Source organism: Sitophilus oryzae, unplaced genomic scaffold (genome assembly GCF_002938485.1).
Source record: "Sitophilus oryzae breed Bouriz unplaced genomic scaffold, Soryzae_2.0 scaffold_1067_pilon_pilon, whole genome shotgun sequence".
NCBI classification, from domain to species: Eukaryota; Metazoa; Arthropoda; class Insecta; order Coleoptera; family Curculionidae; genus Sitophilus; species Sitophilus oryzae.
Genome location: NW_022145690.1, coordinates 2,814,578 through 2,839,700, shown reverse-complemented (window position 1 = coordinate 2,839,700; position 25,123 = coordinate 2,814,578). Strand labels below are relative to the sequence as shown.

Below are 25,123 nucleotides of genomic sequence, written 5' to 3'. Positions count from 1 at the left end.
AATATCAATCAGATTTTTTCGCTAAGTTGTATTTGTAAATGGGCGTTTTAGACGGTCAGATGATTTGCGCAAATTGGCTGGTGCAAGCCAAACTGTACCAATAAATCGTAAAGTGTAAACAGAAATCGTTTAAACAGAAAAGTTTGTGTAGTTCAATTTGGCTTGAGTAAAATCTGTCTGGTCTTGATTTTTAACTGAACGTTACCACGGTTTTATACAGGGTGGTAATAATTGTATTCAGGAAACTTCGACAGCATTTTCTGTAGATAAAAATAAGTAAAATGTTCCTATAAATTATACCCTAAAATGCTTCGTTTCGGAGATAATATAATTTATTATTAAAACTAAACCTCTCTAGTAAACCAGTGTAGGATATAGAAAAGTTCTTACCTTTGAAAAAAATTGAACTGAATAATTAATTTTGTAATCAATATGTTTCTAATAAATAAATTAATGTAATTACATAATTATAAATATAAACATACGCTACTGGAACAACTAAGGAAACAATATAAAATTTACATCTGTAACTTAAAATTCTAATTATTTTTGACAAGGTTTATTAATAGGAAAATACAAGTATAAAAACATAATTACTTAATTATAACGAAAGGTTTACTTCTCGTATGCTATAATATGGTGAAAAAAACGGCATCAAGTTGGCGTAAAAATGATTATGACATTCCTGATATAATTTTACATACCCTATCGGCAAACGAAGCCTTGAGTTGGTATGCATGTGTAGAAGTGAATCGCTATGGCGATCCAGTAAGTCGAAGAGAGGAAAATGCGAAGTAGTTATTATACAGGGTGTTTCAAAAAACATGTGCCATCTCTCGTGGGGAGATTCCTCACGTGAAAATAAGATTACTCTTTCATATCAACATAGGTCCGATTCTGCTTTATTTCCTAGCTACAGGGTGTTAAAATCTTAATATTTTTTCGATTTATTATAATTTTTTTTCAAGTGCTTTTAGCGTTTCGAATGAAATTTTGAGGGTAAAAGTTACTATAAATGCGACATATTTTAAAGCTAAAAAAAGACATATTCACCAGGGACGTGCATATGGGTTATTACTGAAATATTTTTCTAAAAAAAGCATGTACGCCACTGACTTTTTTCTCTTGTTAGCGGAATAGTGTAAACAGATTAATGCCGATTAAAAGTTGTCTCTTGATATTTTGTCGATTTTGGCCTAATTGATGAGATTAACGTAATTTTATTAATTTGCCTGGATCCAAGTCTAATAGCATCCTTCAAGAAAATTAATATCATTAACTTGCGAGAGTTTGAGCACTCATTGATTCCTCATTAAAAAATATGAAAAAAAGTTCCTGTAAACATGGGTATGGAAATGCATAGTTTTAGAGTTACAGGATGTTAAAACTTTTAAAATTAGGTTTTTTGTAATCATATTAAATACCATTATTTTTTTATTTGAAATTGCTATAGGTTGGACTAATAGTAATAATAACTAGTAGTAATAATATTTAATAATATATTAGTTAAAATATATAATTTATTAATTCTATTTTTATTTTAATTTTATTAATAATTGTTATCAATAAAATTGCGCTTATCTCATCAAAGAGGCCGAATTCGACAAAATATTGAGATATAACATTTAATTGGCATTATACGGCCTACACAATTCTAGTATCAAAAGAAAAAAGTCAGTGCCGTACATGTTTTATTTTGAAAAACATTCGAGTGATAACCCATATGCACGTCCGTGATAAATTTATCGATACTTTTTTGGCATTAAAATATGTAGCATTTATAGTAACTTTTACCCTCAAAATTTCATTCGAATCGATGGCACATGTTTTTTGAAACACCCTGTGTAATCACTTAATCCGATGCTAGATTTCATGCGCTTGGGAATATACTTGTAAAAATTGCTCTTCTTTCTTTATTCAACACATCTTATTTTAGTAAGCGTGTTGACCGTACTCTTTGTATATACGAAAATCGGCACCCAAAGCCAGAAATGTCCACCCGGTACATAATGACATGACCAGCAATCTTCATTTCAGTATGTTGTTATATAATGAATATTACTACTGAAAAATAATTGTTTTAGATTAAATTAGATTTCTGGTTAACCTGATAATAAGTACATGCTTTTATACAATAATTTTAAAATGAATAAAAGTTTTTGGTAAAATGAATATTTCATATTCAAATTTATATTTTTTTAGAAAGTAACAATGGCAACAATGCTTTTTGCCTAGAGCGCGCTAGAATTTCTCATATAGGTTACAAACGGATGGAAGGTTGAATAGAGGCGCTTAAGTATGTGTTTCCTTTTATCCTGGTAGTCGTTATATCAAGCGATATTTTTGTACGTGCTTGTAATTTGTAATTGCAACTTAAAGTTCAGAGCTTCATGTGGTTTTACACTTTATTTTTACTTGGTTTGACATTATTCTTCTTTTCTATATAAAGAAAATATTTCTTTAATACATTAAAATAACACATTATTTTTGTTACAGGAAGCATCCAGACAACAGTTTTCTGAAGTAAATATTTGGAAATACACAAAAACAAGATTTTAAGGACGTATGGTAAGAATAACAGAATTATAATTTTTTAGAAGAATCGGTAGATCATAAAAAAGATAATTATGCTTAAAATTTTAATTTCTCTACAGAATGTACTATAATTCTTCTTTAAATTCTATACGCAAACTTCAATATTAAATATATATTTTATTGGCGTTGACACATTAATTTGTAACAATTTTTTACAAAAATGCAAATCAACCCGATATAATATTTTATATAGACAAAACCCTTTTTTAATACATCAGTGACAAATGTGTAAAATGAAATAATTGTATTTTTCTGAAACTTATACAGGGTTGTTCACCACATACGACACGGAGTATTGTAGCTAAACGATTATATTTTTACAAATTTCAAGTTTTGGGTTCGATGAAGGACTATTAGAGGTACAATTTAAAAATAATTTGACAAGATACAGAGTGTCCCAAATAAGTAAAAAATATCAAAGTTGTATTTTTTTAAATTGAACATCCTGTATATTATTACATTTTTAGTTTCTACGATTAAAATAAAGGTAAATTTGATTAAGGTTTATTATACTTAAACCTTACCGTTTTTGAAATATTTTCAATTATGGGAAATTGCAGTAAAAATTTCAAGGCTTCATTTCTCCAAGGGTATCAAAGTTTTTAATACTAAATATTTAATGAAGTTTATTTATTGATCAGTTATTGTGTTGCAATAATAAAAATAATACTACCTTATACAGAGTGTCTAAAAATTTACTTTAAATAATTTCTAGCTTTAAACGCCAATAACTTCTTTAATTTAAATGGAACGCCCTGTATATTTTAGGAGAATCAGATGCACAATTTAATTGTCTAGAAAATTGTATTATACCATTTTTTACCTATCCCTTCAAGTTTTCGTAGGAAATGCATTTTCTTATAATTTAGACCCTATTTATCAATATACCCATGGAATATTGACATTTTAGATTGTTTTTAAAGCAACAAATGTACAAAATGTACAGACTAGTAATATTATCGTTTTTAGCAAAACGATAATATTACTAGCCCATTTGTATGAAAAAAGAAAACTATTTAAATCTTTATAAAAGAGTATACCATTAATTAAATATAACACCATTATTTCCGCCCATATACTAATTAATTACATACTTAATTGTGTTCGTTAATAAATTATTCTAAATAAATGTGGATTTGAGTCAGAAATCAATATAATAATAAGTTATCAAAATTAAAGTCTGTTGTTATAAATAAGTATTTATTAAAAATTAAATATCATTTTTAAGGTGTTTCTTTTTTATCACACTGTCTAATACCCATACAAAATTCAGTTTTTTAGTATTTGGAGCAATTATTATTAATCAACGCAAACAGTCAGTTAATGTAGTTTGAATACTGGAATCATATTAATTGGTCCCCTTTAACAAATATTTAAACATTTTTTTTTTATTTTTTAATAAAATAAACAAATTATATCGACAATTTTAGTATCTGTACTCTTTAAAAATTTGGTACATCTTTAAAAATAATCTAAAATGTCAATATTCCATGGGTATATTGATAAATAAGTTCTAAATTACAAGAAAATGCATTTTCTATGGAAACTTAAAGAGATAGGTAAAAAATGGTATAATATAATTTGATAGACAATTAAATTGTGCATCTGATTCTCGTAAAATATACAAGGTGTTCCGTTTAAATTAAACAAGTTATTGCCGTTTGAAGCTAATAATTATTTAAAATAAATTTTTAGGCACTCTGTATAAGGTAGTATTATTTTTATTATTGCAACAAAATAACTGATCAATAAATAAACTTCAGTAAATATTTAGTATTAAAAACTTTGATACCCTTCGAGAAATGAAGCCTTAAAATTTTTACTGCAATTTCACAAAATTGAAAATATTTCAAAAACAGTAAGGTTTAAGTATAATAAACCTTAATCAAATTTACCTTTATTTTAATCGTAGAAACTAAAAATTAAATAATATACAGGGTGTTCCATTTAAAAAAATACAACTTTGATATTTTTTACTTATTTGGGACACTCTGTATCCTGTAAAATTATTTTTAAATTGTACCTCTAATGGTCCTTCATCGAACCCAAAACTTACAATTTGTAAAAATCTCATCGTTTAGCTACAATACTCCGTGTCGTATGTGGTGAACAACCCTGTATATCTATTTCTAGCCTAGGAAATGCAAAATATCAGACAAAAAAAAATGTTCTGGATGTCTATACTATATTAGTTATATTATTATTATTATATTATGCTTATAATAAATTTGTATAGATTTGAAATATTGACATGAAGAAGCTTTTACGTCTTATATTGACATGAAGAAGCATGAACGTACTTTTACGTCTAAATTATTTATTTGTACACGATTATTATATATTGAAACTGTTATATTTATTATAAATAATGCTTAATTAATTAATCTTACGGATTTAGCCTGGTAATATCAATACACTAATTGACATAATCAATTAGGATTCAAAGATGTTTATTAATTATATGACAGGTGATGTTTCGTCCAATATATAATTGGTAACAGCCATTTTACTCAAATATTAATATAACTTTATAATTAAACAGAAGAGATCATTTCAAAATCTAGAACAATTAATTATGGATATGGAAGGAAGCATAAATATTTACACGGTAGACAACCGTAACGCTTTATAATTCTTGTATTAACAAAGTAAATATTGTATGTCATAATTAAATATTCTCTAGTAAAATAGACACACATGAATATTTACAATATCATAATACTATCAACAACATATGAAAGTAGACTATAGCAAGGGGAACTAAATTATAATAATTATTTACATTTTGTTACATCGTCAGTACTGAAAAAAGCATAAGAAAAATATTGAAACATATATAACATGTGTAATTAATTCTATAACTGAATTATTAATTTTTAGATGAGACTTTTTCTATAAGCTTTGTCAAGGACAATATTCCTAATATAGCCAAAATTAAGCGCAAATTTATAAGAAATATATCACATATGAACTTGATACTCGCTTAAATTAAAATTAGACACTTGTTAACAATGTTTACTAGATAAGAGTATATAAAATATCAAATATTAAATAAAATCGGTTTTATTCGTTGCAATATGGCTTTATCCGATTGAAAGTTATCGAAGTAGTCGGAACGATCAGTTAATTTCCCTCGAGCTTTGACACGATCCATTTCTTAAACGTATCATTTCCGGTGTGGAAAATTTCATAGTGTTTTTATTTGCAGACATATGTGTTGTATGAAAGTGATATTATGATGAATATTTAATACATTATAATATTACTTTCTTAAATACCGGGTACGTCTCAAAAGTGGCTCACACCTATAACTTGTTTATTTTTTTTAGATAAAAGAATGAGATTTGGTATGCTAGTAGATGACATAAATTGGGATTGATTGACGTATTCAATCGTTTTCGGTCATTTCCTGTTTCACCGCAAATGACAACAACTTTTGATATTTAAATGGCACTCTCGGTATTTTTTTACTTTATCCGATAGAAAATGACACTCTGAATAGAATGACATATAATATGTCAACTTTTGACATTCTCGCTTAAAAAAAGTTGTATTTTAAATTTGAATCTAGAGTGCCATGCCTGTGTTAACACTAACCAAAAACACTAGTTTTTAATCAAGGAGCCTTGGAAAAATAGATTTGATTATCTAATGGTTTTAGTGTCTTCTCTAGCGGTTAAAATATGCCCAAATCGTATTTTTATCACAATTTTTCCAAACGGAACGAGGGTGGCTCATTAGCATATTTGGAAACAGCATTTTTTACAAATAATTTGATACCACACACTTGATATTTCGAGTCAAATTGTCGTTATGAACCGCATGCTATAATTTCAAATAAACCATATGTGAAAATGTCAAAAGTTGACATGTGATGTCATTCTATTCATGTCATTTTCTATCGAATAAATTAAAAAAAGACCGAGGGTACCATTTAAAAATCAAAAGTTGTAGCCATTTCCTGTAAAACAGGAAGCGACCGAAAACGATTGAATACGTTAATCAATCCTAATTTATGTCATAAACAACATACCAAATATCGTTTTTTTATCTGAAAAAATAAAAAATGTATAGGGGGTGAGCCACTTTTGAGACGCACCCGGTATACACTATTGCCTAAAAGCGGCCCACAAATGCTCAATATTTCATATTGTGCAATAATATTGACTTTTTAGAACCTTTCAAACCCTAAACGGTCAATATTATTGCGCAATATTTCATATTATGCAATAATATTGATCGTTTAGGGTTTGCACAATATATTGTGTCAATCAAGAACAGTTTGATTTTTAATGTGCAATAGTGATTAGTTTGTATCGTGTGTGTATAATATTGCACAATACTTCAGTGTATTTTTGCTTTCTCTGCGTGTTTATCTTGCTGCTCGGCTCTATTTAGAATATTTAGATCAGTGGTTTGTCAGCAAATATGGAATCAAAAGCAAAAGGGGAAGAAAAACGATTTATTTTAGAAGTCATCGAAATTGAAATGTACCATTCTTTGCCAGCTTTATGGAATACAAAAAGCAAAGAATATAGCAACAGAAATAAAAAAATGAACAAGTGACCAAAACAATGGCAATAGCAGTTTGTTTTTTCTTATCCATGTTAACCAAAGTGCAAAACAAAACTAATTATTGAACAAATTCATTGTACTGTTTGGAGGTAACTAACAATATTATTGGGCAATATTATTTCGCAAACATATTGACCGTCTGTGGGCTCCTGTCATATTTGACACAATAATGTAATGTCATTTTATATTTTATTATCATTAATAAACATATTTAAATTAAAATTACACAAAACTGTAACGATTGTAGGACAAAAATGTATTGACAATATTGATATACATAATGTATATTTGTATACATAACTAAATGGGTATTCCAGTTGTAGGAATAATTAATTTATTTTACATAAAAAAGTTTTGTTTTAGAGTAAAAAATACTAAATATTTCCTTCAAATTTACAACCAAAGCCTAAGTGTTTAAGTGAAAAGTAAAGTTTTTCAAGTTTGCCTCTTTACACAGCCTAAGAAACTTTTTTCGAAGTTGTTTTTAAGTTACGAGTGATTTTTACTTAAGAGCTAAATTAATTTCTTTTTATTGGCTTTTACGACCAAGTAAATAATTGTTAATGTTTTGGACAGATTTTATTTTTACTCGATAATATTTTCTAAAATAGTTTATTTTTCTATATATTACATTTTTAGAGAGTATTGTTTGTTTAAATATTATGCATTGAATCAGGGATGTAGTTTTCAAGATTTCTTTTGATCCAAGATATTTTTCATAATTAACTATTATATACAGGTTGTTAATTTGTTTATTACGCGCGGCAAGAGCTTTATGGTTGAAATATGGCAACCTCGGCCCGCTCGTCGATAGGCAATGCGACGGGACGAGTCGGCAGAAAACCCTATAAGTGCATGCGTTCTCAATAGGCAGTGTAGCCATTCTGTTCCTCTATAAGTAACTGTCCAGTTAACAACCTGTATAATTTAACAATTTTTTTAATCAGAAATTATTTACAGTTGAGGGTTGGAACCTTTGGTGTTACACAGCAAAATAAAACACTAAATCACTACAATACACCATGATTATAAACTATAGTTTATAATCATCTGCTGATGATGCTAACATGGTTAGCGAAACGCGCGTCCAGTGTAAAAGTAAAAGTGTTTTGGTGTATTGTGGTGATTTAGTGTTTTATTTTGCAGAAATTATTTATTCATTAAAAAGATCTAAAATTTTGATAAATTATTTTGCAACAATATTTACTTACTATAAGATTAGAACACAAATCTTAACTTTTAATAAAACTGAATATTGTATGTTGTTAATAAACATGAATAATATATTTTGCAGAAGAAAAAAGAGTATGCTGATAAGTTATTATTAACTATAAAATAAAATGAAAGAAAAAATAAAAGAATTTATAAATTTACTTTAGATAATTGTTTTTTAATGTGCAAATATAAATAAAACAAGAAAAATAAAAAAAAATAAAGAGCAAACTAATTAATAAGCTTTTAGTTGTGCAAAGCTTGTTAATTTTTATTAGAACCCAGAGTTAAATACCTAAACTATATCAATAAAGGTTTGTCCATAAAACACCTAATCGATTGCTTTCACAGTCTTTGTAAAAGTTAGATCTGTGTAATTTGTGCAACTGATACTTTTATTGAAATTGCTTGTTTTTGTGTAGGTATTTTCCTACAAATTGAAATAGATTAAATCTGCACTTAAACAATTTTAGAGTCCTTTCTATTTTTCATGTGATTAATGATTATAATATTAATTTATATTTAAGTAGGTCACGAGATATAACAACTGTTTTTTTATGTATTTTATATTTTAGCTATTATTTCTAATGTTTTTTAAAAATTGACTTATAAACATTGTTATATACAAAAAAGAATTTGCTAAAATTTTGAGAACCACTGGATTTTCTTGAAAATTTAATCTACTACCTATGTTGCCATATTATCAAGAAATTATGTTTTTTAACTAAGAACGAAAAAAAAACATTTTTTTTTCAAAAATTCTTGCAAAAAAACCTCATGATCGTGTCTCTAAGATCGAAATATACTATCCCAAAAAATATTTGCACTTATTTAAGACTCACTCTATACTCTATATAGTTTATTATACATAATATATAGTATTAAAGTTCTATTGATTATTAAATTTTTATCATACAAATATACCGTATGATCGAAAAAACCGGCGTCAAAGACGTAAATGTGACGGACAATTTATTGTAATTTTGGCGAGGTCAATCTTTAGACGTGATTTACTAGAAATTGCCATAAGACTTGTCAAAAATTAACGCTAATTATAGAAAGATGAAAAAAGGATAGAACGTTTTCAGACACACAAATCTATTTTCAATATAACACCATACCATACCATACCGCCATTACTCGAGTATTTGACACGCATCAGAAGAGGCGTTTTCTTTCATGAGCTTTTCTGTGACTGAAAAGCCCGATACGTGATGTTATCTGTCTACCGCACTCCAGACATTCAAAAATCTCGTTGCTTTGTTACCTCTTTACTTTTTGGTTGTCGCTTTTAACTGACTTTACAATTCTTCTCCATTCCGTTCTATTGTGAGCTGCCTCTTCCCACTAATTCTGCTTGTTAATTCTCTTTAAGTTTTCGTGGAAAATATCCTTGAACCTTTTGAGTTGTCCACCCGGCCTCCTCTTACCGTCTACAAGCTCACCGTAAAGCAGCGATTTTGGTATGCGGTTTTTTTGCATTCTGCATACGTGACCAGCCCATCTTAGACGGGGCTTTGTAATCATGACTTCAATACTCTCGCAGTTAGCTTTTACAAAGACCGATACGTTTGAGACATGATGGAACCATTTTATTCTTAAGAGTTGTCTAAGATGTCTCTGTTGCAACTTGTTTAATGCTTTCATGTGTCGGCGGTACGGCACTCAGGTTTCGCTTCCATATAACATGGTGGGAATTCTTATCGCTCGGTACACCGCAAGTTTCGTTTTTGTGCTCAAGTCATGATTGTAGAAAACCCAGCCTTTTAATTTCCAGAATGCTCTTGAGGCGTTGCTAATCCTTTGCTGAATTTCAGAGTCGATATTAGCCTTTTCCGAAATCAAACTGCCGAGGTAATTGAATACCGCTACATATTCCAACAGCTCATCTCCGATTTTTATAGCAATGTTGTGATGTTCCGGGGGAGTGCACATGATTTTAGTTTTATCGATGTTCAGCTTTAGCCCCAAGGCCTCGTATGCCCATGTATATATTGAATTCCGCTACATATTCCAACAGCTCATCTCCGATTTTTATAGCATTGTTGTGATCTTCCGGGGGAGTGCACATGATTTTAGTTTTATCGATGTTTAGCTTAAGCTTAAGCCCCAGGGCCTCGTATGCCGTAGAAGATGAAAAAAGGATAGAACGTTTAAAGTAACGTATTTGCAACTAGAGCACAGTCATCAGCGTATTGAAGTTCTGTGATGAATTTTGTACATGTTTTTGCTCTGAGTCTTTTTATGTTGAACAGACCGCCGTCGTATCTGTATCTAATGCCCAAACCTCTCTCCTGCAGTTTGCTGTCCACTATAATGGAGAGCGCTGCCATGAATATATTAAATAGGAGAGGCGCTAAGACACATCCCTGCCTAACGCCTGTGTTTGTTAGGAAGGGATCGCTCAGTGATCCATGATATGACACTCTTGATTTGCTGTTGTTATGGAGGCTTTTACATACTGTAAGAAATTTGATGGGTACTCCAAACTTTTTCATAATTGCCCAAAGTGCATCTCTGTTCACAGAGTCGAAGGCTTTTGTTAGATCGATGAATGCAACGTAAAGTTTAGACTGCTGCTCTTTTACTTTTTCCTGTAGTTGCCGGATGGAGAATATGGAATCGACGGTACCGCGGTTGGTGCGAAAACCCGTTTGCGATTCTAGGAGGATTTTTTCTATATGTGGGTGCAGGCGGTTTGACATTTTTTTTTTAATTATGTCAATATAACAATAATTACAGTAAGTGCCATTAAAAAATAAAGAAGAGTACGGTCCAAGTAAATGACATCTAGGGTATGACCTCGCCAAAATTTTCGATTGTCATTCCCAAGTCGTTTTTGACGCCGTTTTTTTTTTAAACATATGGTATATCTATTAAACCTATCAAATATTGATTAAATTCTATCATTTATACTGCCATCAAAGGAACCCTATTGACTAGACACAAATTATTTTAATTAGTTTAGCTAAACATGATATTGAATCGAAGAATCTATATAGCTTCCAAATTTGTGTATTTTTACGAGATATTTCCATTTTTAAATTAAATTTAAGTGCTTAATATTTCCAGAATAAATAAATTAAAATAATCTCTGTACAAGGATATGATAATCAAATTTCAGTCAGTGATAATAAAATTTCTACAACAACAATGTTTATTAATATCATTATTGAAAATGGCGTCCTGTTGTTTTCGGTGCCAATAAAGTCGCTTCTCAAAAATCAATACCGTAAATTACTTTGAATAATACTGGTAGCGTAATTACTCAAATTATGGAATAGTACGTTATTAGTGTGTATTTGTTGGAAATTGCTTGTAACCACATGCCTAATAGAAAGGTCCAAAATAAACAAATGTCGTTTTCGAACAAAGCTGGTAACTACACAAGAGTGTTTACATGTCTATTTAACTCTCTTATAATGAGAATATTTACCTTTCATAATTATTGTTGTATTACGGTGACATTTACACAAGAAAATAGATTTCTTGTATTGAAAAATTAGCAGTATTTTTATAGTTGCTGTTGTTAAATGATTTATAAATTAACACAAGAAAAATAAAAGTTCAAGTTTAGAAATCTAAACCTAGCCATAAATAAATTGAAATGCTGGGAATTTAATGACTAAAACGAGTACCAAAACCTCAATTTTATAAATGCGTATTACTTTTTGCCACTTGGTATAGAATTTAGGATACAGACTTCGGTGGTTCTATATTCATTTACATCTTTATCTAAATCTGTCAATACTTTGTCCTTTTTTTGTATGTATTTTTCCATTTAAAATCAATTCAAGATGTAATGGAAATAGAATTCCATAAAAATGCTCTCTTATATTTATAATACTTAGTTTCAAAATGGTGCTTACTATTTTTTTGAAATCAATTTTGTAAATATTCTCGTTTTGCGTGACTTTCATATTTATTCTGTTGTTAAAAGCTTTAAACGAAACACCACTTATACACCATTAGAAATATTATCCTGTTATAGTATTTATTAATTGACTGTTTTCTTAGTAAATAGGTAAATTATGGTGCGTATGAACTAGCTAATAGTCATTCATAACAAGCAGAGTTTTCAAAAAATCAATGAAAATAAAAAGTTTCGTCATTAGAGACCTCGTTTGCGTCACGAAACACAGTCAAAAGCATTATATTAAAATAATTTGTGGGCTTGTGTAGGAATAGAAATGTGCATGAGGGCAATTGTGGATTTGATAACAAAAGTACTTGTTATAACGCAGAAAAATAGTAAAGTTTTTTTATTATTCTAGAACTATAAAAGTTTTATTATAAAAACTTATTTTATTTCTCATAATTTATATTTTAACAATAAGTTTCCTCGATAAAACTCAAATAGAATATCTAAAAACAGTACGCCGAAGACAGTAAATTCACAGATTTCTTTAATATACAGCGTGAGTCTTTAATAAGTGCAAATATTTTTAGGGCTGGTATATTTTAACCCCAGAAAGACTTTTATGATGTTTTTTTCGCGAAAAAAAATTTGAAAATTTGGTATTTTTGAAAAAAAAAATATTTTTTTTTAATTTTTAGTTAAAAACATAATATTAAATATTCAAAATATCACATAATAATATATTCATATAATATTTTCATTCATGTAAATATTTTGTTTTTGAAAAAAGATGAAGAGAATATATGTTTATTTTATCGAGATGTATGAGCAGAGATCCTATCTTGTGTGTAAAATAAATGGACAGATACGTTTTAAAAATGTTTTTATATTGTACCAAAATTTGTTGACGTAGTTTATTCAGAGACTGTCTATTCTCTAAATATCTTTATCCTTATCCTTTCCCTGAGCCGGAGTCGCATTTATAGCAAGCTTTCACAAATACTATGCTGTTTTCAGAAACGATACTCTTTTTCAATGACAGTAACATTACAAAAACAGTAATCGCTATTTTATACAGATTTGGTCATTGGAGAAGCGTGGTCTGGATTTTAAAGCGTAAGACAGTGATGGAGACAGCTTAGTGAAGAATGAAATGTATTAAAAAAAGAAAAAAAATTGGGCAGACACATTTCTTCTATGCGGTATTGCCGAATTTTGCAAAACACTTGTGAGGTTCCAAATTTTGATCAGAATCCAAAGACCCAGCGCCGTGTTTAGCTACTCGGTAAAGTCCAAGAGGCACAAAACGCATAAAACGCAAAGAATGGCTTAGCGACGATACTTGGAACTTAATAGAACAAAGAGCTCAGATAAAACAAAGAATAAATACAACTTCAACTCACGAGACCAAAACTAATTTACAACAACAATATCAAGTATCGAATAGAGCAGTTAAGAGATCATCCAGAAAAGACAAACGAGCTTGGCATGAACAACTAGCAAACGAGGCACAAAAAGCCGCAGATCAACGCAATATGAGGGAACTGTACAAAATAACAAAACACCTGAGTGGACAACGTAGTAACTTCAATACAGTTATTAAAAGCAAAGACGGCAGACCACTAACATCCTCTGAAGAACAGCTTGACAGATGGAAAGAACACTTCAGCAACCTGCTTGGACCAATAAGTGAACAAAATTTCGACAACGAGGAACCGGAGCCAACAATCGAAATGCCTATCAACTGCCGGCACCGATAGCGTCCTTGCAGAGCTCCTCAAAGCAGATCCTAGCACAGCAGCAGACATACTGCATCCTCTAATTACACGAGCTTGGGTATCTAACATCATCCCAGATGAATGGAAACAGGGTCTCATTATTAAACTCCCTAAAAAAGGAGATACCACTAACTGTGACAATTGGAGAGGTATTGTTTTGTTAAACACCATTCACAAGATAATATCCTCTATAGTTCATTTAAGGTTAAACTCCTATATAGAGCCTACTCTGAGAGAGAACCAAGCTGGTTTCCGACAGAACCACTCGTGCATTGACCCTATTAACACATTGCGCATTATCATAGAGCAGTCAATAGAATTTAGGTCACCTTTATTCTTATTATTCATAGATTTCGTCAAAGCTTTTGACAGTATCCCCCATGCGATGGTATGGAAAACTCTAAAAGAAAAAGGTGTTCCGGAAAAACTAATTAATATAATCAAGGAACTCTACAGAAACACAGAATGCAATGTGCTGCATAACGGTAGAACCAGCGACAGTTTTAACTTAGGGACAGGAGTAAAGCAGGGTTGCACATTATGGCTGCTTCTATTTAATATGTTGGTGACGACGTGTAAAAATAAAATAATCAATACTAGGTTTTTTATGTCGATCCAAATGAAAAAATTAATAAATTATCATGGTTTCTGGTGGTTTCGAAAATACGATTTATTGGAGAGCCAGTTAAATAGTTTGTTACACTGCTGACCAGGGATAGTGTGTGTGTTGATGAGAACCAAAAGCAAAGGCATAATGCTAAAATTCCTGTAAATCGTTAATGTCTTCTAAAAAAGCGAATATCTCCAATAAAAATAAAGCTATTGAGATGAAAAAGAAACCAAATTGTCGAAAAAGGATGCACCTTGACGACAATGCGGTTTTTACAATCCTTAATTTGTTAAACCATTCTACAGGTTGTTTTAAACTTTCGCTTTTTCACTAAAATATCATTTTGTGTCACTATATTTAGCATGATATAACATTTTATTTCTCTTGGTATAATAGACAGATGAAGACTTTAATTTTCGATTTAAAAAGAGACTAAAGATTAGTTTAATAATTCAGTTACACACTAGAACAAAACATTGAACTTTAAAATACATGTGCATTTTACGATCAGTAGATATTTTAGGAAATTTCGTCTAACCTCTTTTTAATAATTTATGAATCTTTCTTTTTAGACAATGAAAAAACACATTGTAATACGTTTCTGTTTTGTTACATCCTCCGACTCTCACAATATAATAAATCCTCCTTTGTATCTGTGCACAAGCGGCAAACAACTTTATTATGTGAAAAGGTGAGGCTACACGCTGCTCTCCAAATTAAGTGTTAAAGTTTAGTTTCCAGCCCACATTGTTAAAATTACTCTTCCTCAACAACTAGCTAGTTCTAATTTGAGTAAGATACTTTATCCGTTAGCAGAAATAATTTCCCAACGACCGTGTTTAGTTAGTCTCGAATTAGCTATTTGTCGGTGTGCATTTAGCGACGACGATACGGTCATAGATCATTTTATAGCTAGAATTTGACTTTCAACCTTTTCAAATACGAGATTGTTATAAATTGCAGCTGTATATAGACGAAGGGTAATAGTAGTTTCGATAATATCGATATTTGAAATGGGAATTACTACTGCAATAATCCCAATGTTTCAAATACTATAAATTAGTTAGAGCACAGTGGTGTACTTCTTTTTTTATATTATTTGATATTAGAAAGATTTCAATTCATTTCAAGTCAATGTTTAAATATCATTTTTTTTTAAACGAACATTATGCAATTAAAAAAATCTATAATTTCATGTATACCCGTTGTAATACAACATTCATGGAAGTCATCAGTCATCACCAGTTAGCTTCGCCCATAGGCTTAGCACATATTTTTTTCATAATAATATATTAATATTTAGTGATATTTAGTTGAACAATAAAGACATTTGTTATTACTATTATAAATATACTATAGACCACCATTAAAAATAAATACAAGTAGTTATTATTTATAGATGTTATATTATATCACAACTTAAGTGACTTAGCAATACCATCACATCCAAAAGATAACAAATAAAGTAAGTACCCCTAAATATATCTAAATTTTATTAATACTTTCAAGATAATATGCAAAATAATGTACGATATTTTTTTATGGTCTTTCAGTCTTTGAAGGGGCTTTGAATCTGATACCTAAATCCATACTATTGTAATTTCTCAAAAATGTTGTTAATCTATTATCATGCAAAGCATCAGTGTTCGTAAAACTTTTTGATCTTATTGTATGTTCTTTAAATCATGTAGGTATATTATAATAAAATAGAAATATAATAAAGTAATCACAATCGTATAAAAATAAAAAAATAATAAATTAAAACTTGTTAATTATTAATAACCTCTAAATATATAATAAAAAATTGTTTAAATTTTGCGAACCGGTGGATCTTTTTTGGGTTTCCTTTCTTGTAATTTTAATCTTCTTAATTTTTTTCCTTAATTTTTTTCAAAAACTTTCAATTTTTTTTCGCGAAATAGACCTCATCAAAAAGACCTCATAATTGTGTTTCTGAGGTCGAAATATACTACCCCTAATTTTGCACTTATTTAAGACTCATCCTGTATTTTAAATCTGACATTTCGTTTCCGAGATGCCATCTTCAATTTTAATTTGTCTCTCTTAAAAGCCTCCCAAAATACAATGATATTGCACACATATACTTATTTTATTCATGTAAGTTTCTATTTGCTGAACTTTATATAAATCAGTTAAACTTTTAGTTACGTAATCAAGGGCGCGATTTTTAAATTCGTTGTTGCCATCCATTCGGCGCCGGACTGACTAACTGGAATTTAAAATTCGCGCTGGGGATTCAGGTGGAAGCTCTGCTGTAAAAAATGTCAAGTTGCCACAATTATTCGTTTGTTTCTTGACTTTGTCATTCGTTTTGACATTTTAGTTTTGTATTAGGAGTTTTTGGTTTTAATAGATTGATAGTGTATATAGATAGTGTATATAAATAAATAGTGTTGTGATACCTTCATCTTAAAAATATTTACTAGCAGACCTTGCAGTCGAACATTGTTCTTTTTAGAACCTCTTTTAGTGCGAAGTGTATATGATAGCTTAATAGCCGTAAAAAAACCATCTCAACTTTATTAGAATATTTTGAACGTAGTAATGACCCTTTTTGTCCCTGTGCTGTTGAGAAGGTGAGTTTTGTTGATGTAAATAATAACTGTTTATATAAACTCACCGGCAAAAAAACCGGCTACTAAAAACTAGTCCCAATTTCAAAGTTGGTTTTCTCGCGAACAATTTATTAGATTTCGATGATTTTTTTTAAATTATAAATTATTTCGTTCTTAACGGATGCTACGTTAGAAATGTTTATTCCGAATTTATTTTGAGCATATACAGGGCACAACAATAAGACGAAGATTTTTGCCCGAATTTTGTAACACTCTGTAGGGTGCAGCAGCTGTAGCAGCTATTGCTAAATCAAATCACATTGTAGCCTCATCTTTTGTGAGCATTTTGTTTATTTACGCTGCTTTAAAACGAACGTCTCGGAAAAATACTTTGCAGGCAGAAAGTTTTATGTATAAATAATCAAGGCGACATAGACGCAAACGGATTTATGAGTATTTGCAATATGGGAACAACGGTTGTCAAATTAAAAAATGCCTTTATCTGTGACGGATGTTGCTCGTATTGTTGCTTTAATTGAGGATGGCCGAAGTCAACGTTATGTGTCCGATACCCTGGGTATACCTCGAACAGCAGTCCAGGATGCCTGGAATCGGTATATGGAAACGGGAAATTTCACCAGGCGAGTGGGTTTGGAAGAAAACGGAAAACATATGCAATTGACGACCGCTTTATTAATTGTCCTGAATACTTCACGAAATCGTAGAATTACAGCGTTTCAGAATCAACGTCTGCTACAAGCCGTGCGTAGGACTCAAGTCAGTGAGAAAACAATCCGACGAAGACTAAAAGAAAATAGCTTTTCTGCAAGGAGGCCACAGAAAACAAAATGCTCACAAAACATGAGGATGTGATTTGATTTAGCAATAGCTACTAGAGATGCTGCACCCTACAAGGTGTTACAAAGTTCGGGAAAAATACTTCGTCTTATTGTTGTGTCCTGTATATGCTCAAAATAAATTCGGAACAAAAATTTCTGACGTAGCATCCGTTAAGAACGAATTAATTTACAATTTAAAAAAAATCATCAAAATCTAATGAGTGGTTCGCGAGAAAGCCAACTTTGAAATTAGGACTAGTTTTTAGTGGCCAGTTTTTTTTGCCGCTGTGTGTATTTATAATTAATTTATTTTTGTTTTCTAAACAATTGGGCAACGCTGTGCCGGTCAAGCTTAATCATTTGACTAAAAGTTTAATTGCTATGTATTTAGTGTCAATACACTTAAACTTTTATAGTCAGTTGAAGTATGACTTTCAACCTTTCCAAATTCGACAATTTGATAAATTACCGTCATATACGAGAGGTAGTGGGCGTCCCGATAATATCGCTGATCGAAATGAGAATTATTACTGGAATAATTCAAAAGCTTTAAACCAAACAAATTGCTCGAATCTGTTCGTACGCTCGGGCGTATTTTTTGTTTTACATTTTCGGGGTCGAAGCATTTGTATTCGGTAATTAATTTCAATAAAAAACATAAAAGAAATGATGCAAAAGAGAAACGAAGGAAACCCGGATATGATATAATATTCCGCGGAATTCCAACAATAAGAGAAAAAAAAAATGATGAATGATTTGACGTACTATTTAAATTTATTTTTAGAATGTAGGTCAGTGAAAATATCCTTTTTTTGTGACAGTCGTATTATAGAAAAATGAGATATATTTTATAAATAGAAAAATGATATGACGTCAGACTCTCATTTTGAAAATTATAAGGTTAACCTGCATATTTAGCATGAAAATTGTAAAGTTTAAATAAACGGATAGAAGGCATCTATTTCCTTATAATAATACACGTAAAGTTTATATTATTTTTATTACATAGATGCTTTTGGGTATACAAGTACTTTAGACGTTTATTCATAACCGGTGATTTCAAAATTTGGAATTTTGCATAAACGCAGCTGCTCCATCAATCTGTCTAAATTATTTTCAGCATTACAGTGTTGCCACTTCATACTAAAAGTGGTAATATCTTTCGTATTTTAAATGGAACACCCGGTATAGTATTATATTTTTCGACACTACTTCCATATCTCAAAATTTTTCTATTATACTTACTTCTGCCAATCTTTAATAATAATAATAATAATAAATAATCTTTATTTCAAAAGTATGTTAAATAACATAAAATGAAACAGAGTCAAAAACAAAAATAACTTAACCTAGTTTTATGAATAATTTACATTAATTTACAGATAGGTAATCCTTTAAATTATATGGTTCCAAATCTATTAAAAATGTATACAAATGATTTTTGAAAGGCACTATATTATCTATTTGTTTTATATAATCGGGTAGGTTATTAAACAATTTCAAACAATAATAATATGGTAATAGTTTCCGAGTTAAAAAATAAAACATGTGTAAAATTGACAAAAACATGATATTGATTGATCTTGGTTAAATAATAAATTCGGCATATTGAAAGCTGACATTTGGTTTATAGGTTAAGGAAAGTCGACATGTCCGATCTGTCTAAATCAACTAATTGGATATCAGACAGGGAGGTCGGGAAAAATAATTATTAATATTGATTATAATAATAGAATTATTAATTTTTAAATAGCTTTCTACTGAAGAAACTGGAAGGTTTAAGTATAGGAACATAATATATCGTTAAAAATCAATTTTATTAGTCATTATAGGGTTGAATTTAAAATAACAAAGACTTGAGGAATTTTATGACAAACGGAATAAATAATATTTTTGCTCTCCCTGTGTAATATCTAATCAGCTTATTTAGATAAATCGAATATATCGACTTTCGAACTAATAGCCCGCGTTTCAACTTTAAAAATGTTTAATTCATGATTTTACCAATGCTTGTTCACGATCATGTTCTTCAATTTTACAGATGTTTTATTTTTTTATCCAAAAAACTATTAGAGGTTAGTATAATAGAAAAATTATGATATATGAAAGTAGTTTTCAAAAATGTAATAATATACTGGGTGTTCCGTTTAAAATAAGAAAGATGCTGCCACTTTTCAAATGATGCGGCAACACTGTTATGCTGAAAATATTTTAGAAAGATGCCTTTATGTAAAAATCCAAATTTTCATAAAAATTCTATCACTGGTTCTCCATAGATTTTTAAAGTGTCATCGCCGTGAATCACCCTATATATTAAAATATGGTATATTAATAGATAGACTTAATAATTTGCTGTTTTTATTTTCCATTGAGTCAATAAATTTAATGTTTTGTTAAAGATTTACAATATTCATAACATATTAATATTTAAAGCAGTTGTTTTTTAGAATAATGCCTTCATCATTTAGATCTATATTCCTTTATAATTTGTTTTTCTGGATTGTCACATAGTAGGACGAAGTTCAATTAGCTCTAACTAAATTATTTTTTATACTATTTTAAGAACATAAGAGGTAAAATTATTTAAATCAATAAATGCAAAACATTTTTCTACCACCGGTTATTTTACCTTGAAAATAACGTGGCAAATTCAGAGGTTGTGTAGTTGAATAAATTTCTGATTTTCTTACTCCATTTTTACACATACTGTTTATTAGTCATTTTATCTAAAATGTTTGTTCAAAATTAATACAATTTATTTAAAAATGCTTTAATCAAATTCTTTCATGGTCTGAAATATTTTTATAGCCCTTAAATACTTTACATTAAGTTACTTAAAAAATGTAACAACAAATCAAAAAATATATCTATACTTTATGAATATAATGAAAATATCTACTCTCAAGATTTCATTAGATTAAAAAAATTGCACTCGGCACTTCATATTGTATAATTATTCCCTCAATAGAAATCAAATCAATAATCAATTAGCTATACCAATTAATTGACGGCATGCTTCAATCAACTATACGGTTGGACGAGGTAGTTAAATAATCATCTTAAGTTACTCCACATGTTAAATAATACAAATGCAAATTTATGTTATTAGAATGCATTGTTCTATAATATTTTGAATTACTGAATTGAGAATTCAATATTCTACAAAGATTAATTAGAGACTTTTTTATTTAATATCTTCAGATATTTGTTTTTTTAAATGTTTATTAAATAATTTTAACATATAGTATATAAAACTATCGAAAAAATTCACAGTCCTTTACAAAGATGCAACCGGGGGGCATTGAAAATGATGAATAAAAACGTAAAAATATGATTAGTGTTAATATGAGTGTATTACATACATATGTTTAAATAACGAATGTTATGGCGCTCTTCTGTGACGGCTTTTTATGTCTTAATAATTATATATAGGGTGTTTTAGAACTCGAACCAAAGTCGAAATTTTGCAAAATCTCAAAAAAGAAAATCTCTCGAAAATAATAAATAGTAAAATGACATTTACCCTCTATGGATATACATATAGTAAAATGACATTTACCCCCTACCTATGGTCCCATATAAACTGTATACTAAAATAAATAGCTTTGACATATAATTGTCGTTTTTCTTGATATACTCCCCTGATTTTATTTTATTTTTCCAGAGCACTAATACTCTCTTTATGTTATTTTTTTATTCCTAGAAGGATGATTTGAAGAAGAAATATTTCGTTCATATTAATGATGTCACTAAATAAACCCTTGTATAATATGTTATACTTCTAGATGTTATAGTAATGCATTTTCGTACAGCAAACTTTCATTCCCTATTCTACTCCCTAAGGGTACGAATTTCATAAATTCCTATGTCCAAATAATTAACTCATGTCTTTTAAATGATCCTTTGTGCAAATTTTTATGTGTATAATCCAGAGGTCACGAAGGTTTATATAATTTTTTACTAACTTTACCCATTTGGTTGATGAATTTCAAAAATCTCTTCTTATTCTTCTTTCTGTAGAATTTCATTCTTCTAGTAAATGATTTTCATACAACAAATCGTTCGACATAATTTAACACTCTAAGAGGATGAATTTTCTAAAATCGCTTTGCATAACTAATTCACTAATCACTAATGTCCTGTAAACGAATCTTTGTGCTAATATTGATGTATCTAAAGCTAGTGGTATGAACTGACCCCTAAAATATCTAAAAACTTGATATATAATCTCTATAATCTAACTGACACACCATTGACAATGACAAATAATTGATTTCTGGAGGTATTTTGTGTAGGTGTTTTTCAGGTATGTTTTAATATTTATTCGTTTTACATAAAGAAATACCGATTAAACGATATAATAATACTTCATAACAAATCTAGACATATATACCTTTCATTTAAAAAAGAATCATCAAGATTGGTGGAGGCGGTTTCGGCGGGATGGATGTAACAAAAAAAACCTTTGAGCTTTTATATATGTATCCCACTTCGGTGTCACAAGCTGAATTTTCAGGGAAGGAAGTACAAGTACGTGATATAGGGGACCCTTATTCCAAAAAGTAGTACAAAATTAGACCGGGAAAAAGAGCACTATCATCAAAAATCGATATATTAATACCACCGTATAGAAAACAAATACTTATTTTTGATCCAGTACAAAATAAAGTCTTCGTAGGGAGTAATTTTTATAATTATTTACAAAAAAACATTTCCATTAGCGCTTATGACCGAAAAAACTTTAAACATGAATAACTCATTTCAATCATGCGAAAATTTGGTTTAAAAATGGACTTTTTTAAATATAACTTTCATTTAACGAAAAACGAAGGCCTTAATGAAAAAAGAAACAATTTATAAGTTTCGCTTATGTCTTGACAAGGTAACAAAGCAAACACCATATTTTTTTGCTTTTAAACTAATAAAGATATATCAATAAACAATTAGCGATGTCCGACTGCCGCCGCCGCGCCGAGATTTCCTATACGTATACGCGTGATGACGTCATGGTGTGGCAAATGTAGCATTTTAATTCGATTTGGGCTCCCTTATATAGGATAACAGAAACATTTTCAATGTTAAAACGGCATCTTTATTTCATAATCATCGCCTACGAAATGAAAATTGTTGTCATTTGATATATAAATTATATATTTGGAATGTCATCGTTGTCTATTTTTCCAAGCCTGAACGCCGTTTATTTTTTGATATTACTGTATAATTGTAATATGTTATTGATTTAGAATACTGAAAAAATATTATATTTATATACATAAAAATATTATTGGTATTCACTGATAAGACACGCAATTTATTTTTACTTTTGGCAATTTTTAAATAAAAACTAGTATGAGATCTTGTAAAATCTAATAATAATTAATTTATATATTATAAAATGTTTTATTGGAAATCAAATTTTCTCAAAGTATTTTAAATGGTAAAGTGACTTTTTTCAGAATTAAGAAAATTTGATCGATAAGAGCTAGAAAATTCTTATTTACGTAATTAATTTTGCAAAAAATATATATAAATTGATAGTATTTTTATAAAGAATTTTTGAATTTCAATAATAAATAAAAAGTAATTTCTATGGTTTTTATTAAAAATATTCATAAATTTTATTCAAGCTTTGACCAGCAATTTAGTCAGAATTAAAATTTATTTTATGTTTTTAATAATTATTTGTCAATAATGTAATTAGCATCTTTTATTACTATACCGGGTGCGTCTCAAAAGTCGCTTTTATTTTTACATTTAAAGAAACGAGATTTGGTATATTAGTATATGACGTAAATTAGGATTGATTGGAGGTATTCAATTATTTTCGGTCACTTCCTGTCTCACCGGAAATGACTATAACTTTTGATTTTTAAATGGCACCCTCGGTATTTTTTTACTATATTTGATAGAAAATAACACTCTGAATAGAATGACAAATCACATGTCAATTTTTGACATTTTCGAATATGGTTTATTGGAAATTATAATTTGCGGTTTGTAACGAAAATTTGTCTCGAAATATTAGTATCAAATTATTAGTAAAAAAATGCTTTTTCCAAATATGCTAATGAGCCACCCTCGTTCCATTTGAAAAAATTGATATATGATTAGAAATACGATTTAAACATTTTTTAACCTGCCAGGACAAGACACTAAAAACATTAGAAGATCAAATCCATTTTTCAGAGGCCTCTTTGATTAAGAATTATTGTTTTTAACATAGCCATGGCACTCTAGATTGAAATTTAAAATACGATTTTTTATTAAGCGAGAATGTCAAAAGTTGACATATGATGTGTCATTTTATTCATAATGTCATTTTCTATCGAATAAAGTAAAAAAAAATACGTCTATCAATCCTGATTTATGTCATATACTAACATACCAAATCTCGTTTTTTATCTGAAGAAATAAAAAAGTTATAGGGTATAATTTATAATTGTTAAAACAATATTAGTTCAATAAAATATGCCTCTTCCTTGCAGATATACCTATTTTTAAGTGACATTTTAATTTGTTATTGTAAACTTCAATTGAATTCATAATAAACTTTAATCAAACATCTAGTCTTTATTTTCCATACTTGAATATTACAAAACAAACGATATGTGTATTTGCCTTATTCAGGTTCAATAAAGTAAATATTTGTCTAAATTAATCATAACTTGCAAACATACGAGACTCATTCTACAGTATGTCCTCGGATTGACGATATTTTGAGAAAAATACATTCTTTATAAAAATATTTGCTTGTTTTAAAATGGTTAATTCCGTTTATGCTTTTCCAAATTTCCTTGCAATTTTAGAGAAAATTTAAAATAACATGAAAACATAGTTAAGTTTTTTCTAATTCCTAAAAATCATAAAGTGTTTCTATGTTAATATCATTTCGATTTCATTATTTAACACATTGTTATTAATATAATTTTAATTAACGTCAAATTTTTTGCTGTTTTAAAATGTTAAAAAGGTACAAAAATTATTTAGTTTATTTTTACGAAAAGGGTGATAATAGTTCTCTCAAAATGTTTTAACAGCAGTAAACAAAATAACGTTAATGGAAATTAATAATAACAATC

General features: G+C 29.1%; 1 protein-coding gene across 1 annotated transcript in view; it reads left to right on the top strand.

Moving 5' to 3' along the window:
• LOC115879930 (heparan sulfate glucosamine 3-O-sulfotransferase 1) overlaps nt 1-25,123 on the top strand; it is a 195,704-nt gene that overhangs the window by 125,986 nt on the left and 44,595 nt on the right. The window contains exon 2 of the mRNA XM_030896994.1: nt 2,497-2,568. The gene's annotated coding sequence lies outside the window, so the exon portion shown is untranslated. The remainder of the gene's footprint in view (nt 1-2,496; nt 2,569-25,123) is intronic.